A 9,793-nucleotide genomic window follows, 5' to 3' on the forward strand; every position below is an offset into this window, starting at 1 on the left:
TAAAAAATTATTGCCTACATGATTGTGTAAAGTGGCCTATGAAGTGTTCTATCATGCTTTCATAATTCTCAAATCCCCTTTTTAAAATGTAAATCATGGGGCCAGCGCTGTGGTGTAGCGGGTAAAGTTGGCGCCTGCAGTGCCGGCATTCTATATGGGTGCCGGTTCGAGTCCCAGCTGCTCCACTTCCGATCAGCTCTCTGCTCTGGCCTGGGAAATCAGTAGAAGATGGCGCAAGTCCTTGGGCCCCTGCACCCACATGAGAGACCCAGAAGAAGCTCCTGGCTTCGGATTGGCGCAGCTCTGGTCGTTGCAGCCAATTGGGGAGTGGACCAGCGGATGGAAGACCCCTCTGTAACTCTGGCTTTCAAATAAATAAATAAATCTTTTTTTAAAAAAAAAGAAATCAGGCCGGCGCCGCGGCTCAATAGGCTAATCCTCCACCTTGCGGCGCCGGCACACCGGATTCTAGTCCCGGTCGGGGTGCCGGATTCTGTCCCGGTTGTCCCTCTTCCAGGCCAGCCACCTGGCTCCGGGCTTCAGATCAGCACAGCGCGCAGGCCGTGGCAGCCATTTAGGGGGTGAACCAATGGAAGGAAGACCTTTCTCTCTGTCTCTCTCTCTCTCACTAACTCTGCCTGTCAAAAAAATAAAAAATTTTTAAAAAAGTGTTCTTCAGAGTTCTGTGCTCATTCACCTCTGGCACAAGGTGGGAGCGCGTTCCTCATCTCCATCAAAGTCGCTGTTACCAGACTTAAAGTGGATGGAAAAAGTGTCAGTTTTCTGACTGAGGTTGGGCACCTTTTCTTGCCATTCTGAACTGCTTGCTTTTATCTTTTGATCACTTTTCACTGGAACGTTTGTCTTTCTCTAACTTTTTTTAAAAAATAGGAATCCTAACATACTAACCCAATCTGGATCCTGGTCTAATCACATGCAAAGAAGAAAGAGAAAAAAGAAAAAAAGGAGTTGCATGACACAAAAGATTAAATTACCCATGGGGGTGTAATCACAGTAACTCTCAATAATTGTCAAGTGCTCTGCAGGGAACTCCTATCAATTCAGTTGTCAGAAAGGAACGCTGTTTTGAAACTCTTCAGGGCTCTCTAAAGTGCAGCCAAGTCTGATCTCATGGTAGCTGTTGTGTAGGGCTTCCCTGGGCCCCTGGGATTTTATGAGGACAGCAAGGGCGCCTTCCAGATGGCTGGGACCGTGGGGCAGTCAGGGGCCGTTTAGGGTTGTTCACGCTTCTGGCTCAGCTCCAGGGTCGAAGGGCTAGACTCGGGGTTACAGTTCCAGATGTGGACAGTGACAGAAGGAGCCAAGGAAGCACTGGCCCCTCAAGGGCCCAGCCAGGCAGCAAGCAATGGAGAGAGGCTGTCTCGGGAATCATGGCCGTCAGTGCTATGGTTTGCGTATTAGTTTGGTTGTCTCCCATAGGCTCATGGCTTAAAGGCTTTGTCACCAGTCTTCCGTTAATGGTATTAAGAGGATGAGGACTGAATCCAATTATCTTGCTCAGAGGTAGGACCTTTGGGAAGTGATTAGATTGGATCAGGTTGTTGTGGGGCCCTTGATCAAATCACTGATGTTATAAGGAGAGATTAGACACAGTCATACGTGCTCCCTTGTGCCATGCAATGCCCTGCCCTGTCTCTGGACTCTGCCGGCCATAACATCATCACCGTTTGCTGAACCCATGGGACCCACCAGGTCTTGGACTTGAACCCACAAAACCGTAAGCCAAAATCAACTGCTTTCCTTCTCAAGTAGCTTGTCGCAGGATTTCACTGTAGAAAGGAAGAGCTGGCCGATCCAGATACCGTCCAACCTCAGCGGGTTGTCTTGAGGCTGGCACAGGGTAGGAGTGCCTCAGGCCTGTTCCCCAGCATCTCCCTGGGATCAGAGGACTGCCTGCAGTATTCCGTGGGAAATGGTCCTGTGGGTCATGGCACTCTGCTAACAACACAGAGCAGCATTGCACTGTCTGCCTCTGAGAAGGGTGCGTGAAGGAAGGTGCTGACTTGGGCCGAGCTAACAGCTTGGCTAGAACATCGGCCTACTCATATGCATGGATTTCTTTTTTTTTTTTTAAGGTTGATTTATTTATTTGAAAGTCAGAATTACACAGAGAGATAAGGAGAGGCAGAGAGAGAGAGAGAGAGAGGTCTTCCATCCACTGGTTCACTCACGACATGGCCGCAACAGCCAGAGCTGCACTGATCCGAAGCCAGGAGCCTGGAACTTCTTCCAGGTCTCCCACGCAGGTGTAGGGGCCCAAGGACTTGGGCCATCTTCCACTGCTTTCCCAGGCCATAGCAGAGAGGTGGATTGGAAGTGGAGCTGCTAGGACTTGAACCGGCGACCACATGGGATGACGGTACTGCATGGATTTCAAGGTTTGGGGCACCAAAGTAAGTTTACCTTTTAATTCCACTTTCCATAAACTTTTTTGAAGTACCCTAGGACAGCTCATTTTGTCCTGTTTTATTAATCTCAGCCTCATTAAATTAATTTTGCTAGATTCCAGAACTTTGATCCAAATCTCCCTTAGTTGGTTGTAATTTTAATAGAAAAAATAATAAAAACGGAAGCTGCAGGTTTTACTTTTGCCTCCTTTTGCTTCTCTGTATTTGAGAAGACATCAACACAAACATATTTAAGTGTTCACTGCTAAATTATCTATAAATTGGTCACCCAGTTTGAAAATTGTCAACTATCTGTAGACATGTACTACTGAGCTAGGACGGTAAAGCAGGCAACATGTGTTTAACATCTTGTATGTATACAGTATTCGGAATTTTAAATGGGCTTTTGAACAAGTTAAAATAAGTGTGTGGTGTGGTTTTACCCACATGGGAAACCTGGATTAAGTTCCCAGCTCTCAACCCAGCCCTGGCCACTGTGGGCATTTGGGGAGTGAACAAGAAGATGGCAGAGTGCGGTTTCCCTCTCCCTCTCCCTCTCCCTCTCCCTCTCCCTCTCCCTCTCCCTCTCCCTCTCTCCCTCCCTCCCTCTCTCTCTCTTTCACTCCCTCCCTCTAAAATAAAACAGAAATAACAATAATAACTGAAATAACTCTCCAAGAAAGGACAAGCAGGTTTTATCTATCGCATTAGACACACAAGAAAATGTTAAGTGACTGGCCCAAGACCTCCACCATAACAAATGCTGCAGCTGAGGCGAGAACCTGGTCATTTGGATTCCGAGTCCATGGCTCCTTTCCATCTCTTATTGCATCAGTTGATCGTAAGGTATTTGTCATTTGTTATTCATAAGGTATTTGGAATTCTAGGATGCGGTGATTTCTTCTGTCATTTTCAACACCCATCCGCTGATGCTCTCACATCTGGCTGCACAAAGACCCCTCCTCAGTGCCACATAGGCCCACCTGCATTTGGACACTGACGAACACTTGTCTGCTTGCTTCCAAAACCCCACCCCCAGGCCTAGATCCAAAAACTGGCGTCCTTAGAGGACGCACAGGGAAGGCCATGTGAGGACAGGCATGTGACGATTGGAGTGATGTGTCTGCCCAATGATGCCAAGAAGCACTGGCAAGCTCCAGGAGCAAGGAAGAGGTAAGGAATGATTCCTCCTAAAGCCGACACCCTGACCTTGGATTTCTAGCCTCCAAAACCGACTATCTCTACTGCTTGAGCCTTGAAGTTTGTGGCCATTTGCTACAGTAGCCCTGGTAAACAAATACACTCCCATATTTCAATTCTCTCCTTCTGGTGGTTTCACCAATAGACTAACACCAGTGTCCTGTCCTATCCACCTCTACATCCCTAGTACTTGGCAGTTGCTCTCACATGAAATGAGAAAAGCACCTGGGGGACACCAAGTGCCTTTAGTCCACTGTGTGCTGCTTTAACAGAATGCTGCACACTGGGTAATTTATAATGAACAGAAATCTGTTGAGTTGCCATCCTGGAAGCTGGCAAGTCCAAGGTGGCGGCCACTGGTGGGGGTCTCCTGGCTGCATCATAACATGGTGGAAGGTCAGAGGGCAAGAGAGGGTGGCCTCACCCTTTTACAAAGGCACCGATCCCACCCATGGGGGTGGATCCCTCGTGGTCCAATCACCTCTTAAAGGTCTCACCTCTTAATATTGTTTCAGTGGCAATTAAATTTTAATATGGATTTGGAGGGGCAGATATTAAAACATAAGTATGTACAGGTGCCTTTCAGCCCCTGGTAAATCTCCAAAAGCAATTTTCATGGACCGGGGCAAGGGCAAGTTTGAACAGCTCTGTGAGTGAGTGTGCTGGAGAGTACCCCATGGAATTCTGATGGGGGAGTTTGAAGGTAAGTCTCAGAGAGGGACATGCCCCGCGGAGTAGCCAGAAGCTGCAAGACCCACGGAGAGAGCTCAGCTCCAGAACTGTGAGGGACTTTTATTTTGTTTGCAGATGACCCAGGTTGTGACAATCCTGTTCCAGCAGCACAGATACAGACAGACCACGGCCTTACACTGTAGCTAGGACAGAGGGGGGCGGGATCAGAACGTGCAGGCAAGAAATGAAACATCTAACCCTCTATGTGGTGAAAAAATTCAATGTTTAAGAAAGACAAAAGTCAGGATAAAACACCCAAAACTCTATGACAGAGGGCTGAGTGAGCGCATACAAAGCTTCTCCAAAGGTTAAGTAAGTAGAAAAAATGGACAAAGACTATGAAGTTTCCAGATAAATATAAGTGGCTCTTAAACATCAAATATGTGTTTATCCTCATTCACAGCAAGAAAAAAAATTAAAACTGACCTGGAATACCACTTCTCACTAATTGGTGAAAAAATTTTTTTTAATTTTTATATATTTATTTATTTTATTTATTTATTTGACAGGCAGAGTTAGACAGTGAGAGAGAGAGAGAGAAAGGTCTTCCTTCCGTTGGTTCACCCCCGACATGGCCGCCACGGCAGGCGCACTGTGCCGATCTGAAGCCAGGAGCCAGGTGCTTCCTCCTGCTCTCCCATGCAGGTACAGGGCCCAAGCACTTGGGCCATCCTCCACTGCCTTCCTGGGCCACAGCAGAGAGCTGGCCTGGAAGAGGAGCCACCGGGACTAGAACCCGGTGCCCCAACCGGGACTAGAACCCGGAGTACTGGCGCCGCAGGCGGAGGATTAGCCTAGTGAGCTGCAGTGCCGGCCAGTGAAAAAATTTAAGAACACGCTTTGTATTGAGTCTGTGGAAAAATAAATACTCGCATATTGCTGATAAGAATGACATTAGTACAGTCATTATGGAGAGCCATTTATCAGTATCCTTCAAATGTATAAAAACACAAGCAATACAATGAAATATTTTCGGTAGTCAAAAGTAACAAAGTACTGACATATTCTATAATGTGGATGAAAATGGAAAGTACTATGCCAAGTGAAACAGGGCAGTCACGAAAGACCCCTTGTTAAATGATTCCATGTATATATTCTGTCCAGAACAGGCAAATCTACACAGATGAAAATCAGATTAGTAGTTGCCTGAGGCGGGATTGGGAAGAATGAAAAGTGGCTGCTAAGGGCATGGAGTTGCCTTTGGGGTGGTGAGAATGCTCTGGATTTAGACAACGTGGTGGCTGTACGACTTTGTGAATGTGCTGAAGAGGGACTGAGTATCTACATAGAAAATGGCCAGTTCTATTCTAGAATATCACCCCAATCCCGACTCGCCCAGGAAACCAACCCATGTGTATAGTCAGCAGTCCAGGCAGCCAGGTTGCTACCTGTAGGCCAGAGTTAAAGGAAGTCACACCATTATCCCTGGCGATGCTCCAGGAAGCCGAATCACAGACCCTGTAACAATTGGCACCAAACAGCCAGGATTTAATTAGTAGCTGACAGCTGCCCTCGTATTTGTCCCTGCTTCCAATTTTGGATAACAAGAGAAAGACAAATATGCACCCCTCACCGGTCAAGAGGCTCTCCCCTCCATGCAGCCCCACTCCAGATTCTTTGCTAGCAGCACCTGCTGCTTTCCCACTCCTTTGCCTGCCTTTGAGTCTCCCCCAAGTACAGGGAAAGATGGCCAACAGCAAGCTCTGACTGAATAGCCTGCGCTCGTTCTTGTTTGGTCTTTGTGTTTATTTCCCCACTAAAAATTACTGGAGAGTAAATTCATTGAGTTGCACTTGTACACATGCACAGTGACATAGGTATGAGGTCATTCATGAAAATACCAGAAGCACAAAAGATGGGCAAAACTTAACCCTGCAAGAGAACCAGTTACTGATTTTACAAAATATACCAGGAGAGAAAGGAGAGAGAGAAAGGGAGAAGGAGACCGAAACCACGTATTTTTATATTTGTCTCCATTTTGGGCTGTATAACTATACGTACTATTCTAATAACGAGGAAGAGAAGAAATAACAGGATTAACTTTTTTTTTTTTTAAGTTAAAGAGCTATGCCCCCAGGAAATTAACAAAAAGAAGGGATTAAAATGTTTCACTCTGAGGAATTGTGACTGGCCACAGAGCAGGATGGAGAGGAGGACTTACATTTTTCATTATAAGCTTTGCTCCTTTTTTCTTTTTATTATTCTACGACACACATTGCTTTGATGTCAAATAGAAAGGCTACAAAAAATAAGGCAGAGGTGCAGGTGTGCTGAGATGGACAGATAGCTTCTTCCTCCAAGGTCAAGCCCTTAAGACCTATGGAAGGGAAAAGATGAGGAAGAACCCGGGAGATGTCCTGGGCGCGTGGGTCGGGCTGTTTTTTCCTGATGTATCTTGAGGTGGCTTCTGCATGGGTGGCAGCCCGGCTGGTTTCAGGCGGTAGAACAGGGCTAGGAGGAGGCACTGTTGGAGTTTGGTCTTGCTTCGTTCAGTATTCCCTTGAGGCAAACCCTGCCTGCCCACACCTGTCGCCTGGTCTGGGTGTCCCTGGGCATCAAACAGCACAAAAGCCTTGGGCTTTTGAGGAGGAGGCGCAGGTGGAGATGAATTAACCCTTTCCGCTCTGTCCCTCCTGTTCTAAGTCATTGGCTGCTGGCCGGGGCTCTCCTCTGGCCCCAGCACTCACCAGGGCAGGTCTATACTTCCACTGCTGTCCACAGGGACAACATCCCAGGGGCAGATGGATTCACAGGCTAAAGCCTTTAGATGATTGAGGCATAGAGGCATTTCAGAAGTCATAGAGGCATTTCAGAGATTCTGTCAACAGCAGAAACATTAGCAGAGACCAACAAATTTTTTTAAAGACTTATTTATTTATTTGAAAGTCAGAGTTACACACAAAGAGGAGAGGCAGAGAGAGAGAGGTCTTCCAATTGGTTCACCCCCCAATTGGCTGCAATGGCTGGAGCTGCACCAATCCGAAGCCAGGAGTCAGGAGCTTCTTCCGAGTCTCCCACATGGGTGCATGTGGAGAATCCAACAGGCATCTAAAAAAGAGTCATGGATCACCGCTTACCTGACAAGAAGATGAACTGTGGAAACTCCACAGTAAAACATTGAGTTAAGAAGTTACCACTAGCTGCAAAATACAAGTAAAGTGGAGTTATTCATAATAAGTCAGGAACTGAGGCAATGCCTAATGGCTGTTAGGGAGATGCTCCTAATCACACCAAGCAGACATCTCTGGTCAGTCCGATAACGGTGCATTATGGACAGTACCTTCCTACTCACACTGACTAGACTGTTCAAACATAAGTACGGTGGGAACAGTATTGACTGGACTGTTCAACTATAAGCAAGGAGGAACCAGCATTGATTGGACAAGTTGGAGGATTGCAAGCTGGAGGACTGCCAAAAATGAGAGAGCCCTTGCACCACTCTCCATCCTCTCAGGGATCATGGCCCGGTGTGTGTGAACCTCTGGATCTCCACACATCCGGAGCTGAAGGGGCAGCCACTACTCTGCATGGAGCAGGTAGCGGCACAAGCCGACAACAGACAAAGGGCCCAGTGTGTGTGAACCTCTGGATCTCCACACATCCGGAGCTGAAAGGGCAGCCTGCTACTCTGCATGGAGCCGGTAGCAGCACAAACCGACCTGCAGAGCTGTCCCTGAGCTGTAAGACCCAACTGTGTGAGTGTGTGTGTGTGTGTGTGGCCCTGTGGGAGCAAACCTCTGGGTCTCCTCGCATTTGGAGTCGAAGAGCCAGCCTACTAGCTTTTGCTAGCACAAGGCGATGACGGGATCAAGAGGCCATCTGGAGCTGCTGTGTTGCTGTCCTACAGCCGTGTCTGACCAGCCAAGATGCCGCCTCACCGCCTCGCCTGGAGTCCTTATCAGCCTGCTGCCAGGCCTGACCACAAAGCCGGACCAGGCCTGTCAGCAGGGGATCTCTCCAACTTCTCGCCTGGCTGTCTGCCTGGGAACTTAGAGCCTACTGCCCAGAGTGACAGCCTTCCCACAACTTCCTGCCTGTAAGTGACTGGTCCGAGATCCATCTCTGCCGAGACATGGAGTTCTGACACTCTTTTTTCGTGACCATGATGCGAGCCTAGATACGTAGCAAACCAATGTTGTGTATTGAATCTTTTGTTGTCCTTGTATTGTTCATTGTGATAGTACTTAAGATTATTTTAATAGTGTTTGTTGTGACTTATGGTATAAGAATATTGATTTTCTGGCCAATAAGTGATATTGTTAAGATTAGGCATATATATTAAGATAAGTAGTTATGTTAAGCTAAGTAATTCAGTAAGTGTGTTAAGTTAGCTATAAGTTATGATAAGTGATATTATTGACATTATTATTAGTGGTATTGATAAGTGTGTTAAGTAATTATGTTAAGTTAGGTGAGTAAGCTAAGTAGTTAAGCTAAGTAGTCACGTTAAGCTAAGTAGCTAAGTTAAGTAGTTAAGTCATGATTAAGTAGTGGTGTTAAGTTTATTGATAAGTGTATTAATTAGTATAGATTGATAAGTATATTGATCCCAGTGAGCATGCTGATGAGTAGTGTGATATAAAACCCCTGGTGTGTCCCCGGTGTGTGAACAATAAAATGAGAAAAGTCAGTCTTGTGTCCGTGTGTTCCTTTCTTCCCCATGACTGACAAGTCATATGTCGCACTTGCTACTGTTGAGCTATGTGACAGTAGGCGCTCGCGACAGTGCAGGGGCCCAAGGACTTGGGCCATCCTCCACTGCTTTCCCAGGCCATAGCAGAGAGCTGGATCGGAAGTGGAGCAGCTGTGACTTGAACCAGCGCCCATATGGGATGCCAGCGCTTCAGGCCAGGGCGTTAACCCGCTGGGCCACAGCACCAGCCCCAAGAGACCAATGAATAATTCTATTTTTGAAGAACCACTAACTTCGAACTAACTAGAAATGGAAGTGCTATCCAGTTATTAATCTAAACAGCAGATGTCCCAGAAAGACAGAAGAAATAAAAGCGATGAGAAGGACTTGGAGGAATACTGTGTATGGATTTCCTAGAATTAAAAGCGATGGTGGTAGGGGACCCTATGATGGAGGTTCCTGATTTGGGTCAGAGCCTGCGCTCAGCTCTGGGTTCCACCTTCCTGCTAATACACCCTGGAGAGGCAGCGGGTGATGGCTCGAGTAGTTAGGTCCCTGCCACACACAAGGGAAGCCTGGATTGAGTTTTGGGCTCCCAATTTTGGCCTAGCCCAGCCCTGGCTGTGACGGTCATTTGAGGAGTAAACCAGCAGAGTTCCTGTCTGTCTAGCTGGCACACTGCCTCTTTCTGTCACTTAAAAAAAAAATGAAGTGACAAATTTAAATTTGAAAGGGCTCAGAGTGCAAAGAAGAAAGATAGGGACAAATTCACATCTAGATGCATTGTAGTTTAAGAATATTAATATTCAACTTAATATTT

This window comes from Lepus europaeus, chromosome 13, assembly GCF_033115175.1.
Source record: "Lepus europaeus isolate LE1 chromosome 13, mLepTim1.pri, whole genome shotgun sequence".
Taxonomy (NCBI): domain Eukaryota; kingdom Metazoa; phylum Chordata; class Mammalia; order Lagomorpha; family Leporidae; genus Lepus; species Lepus europaeus.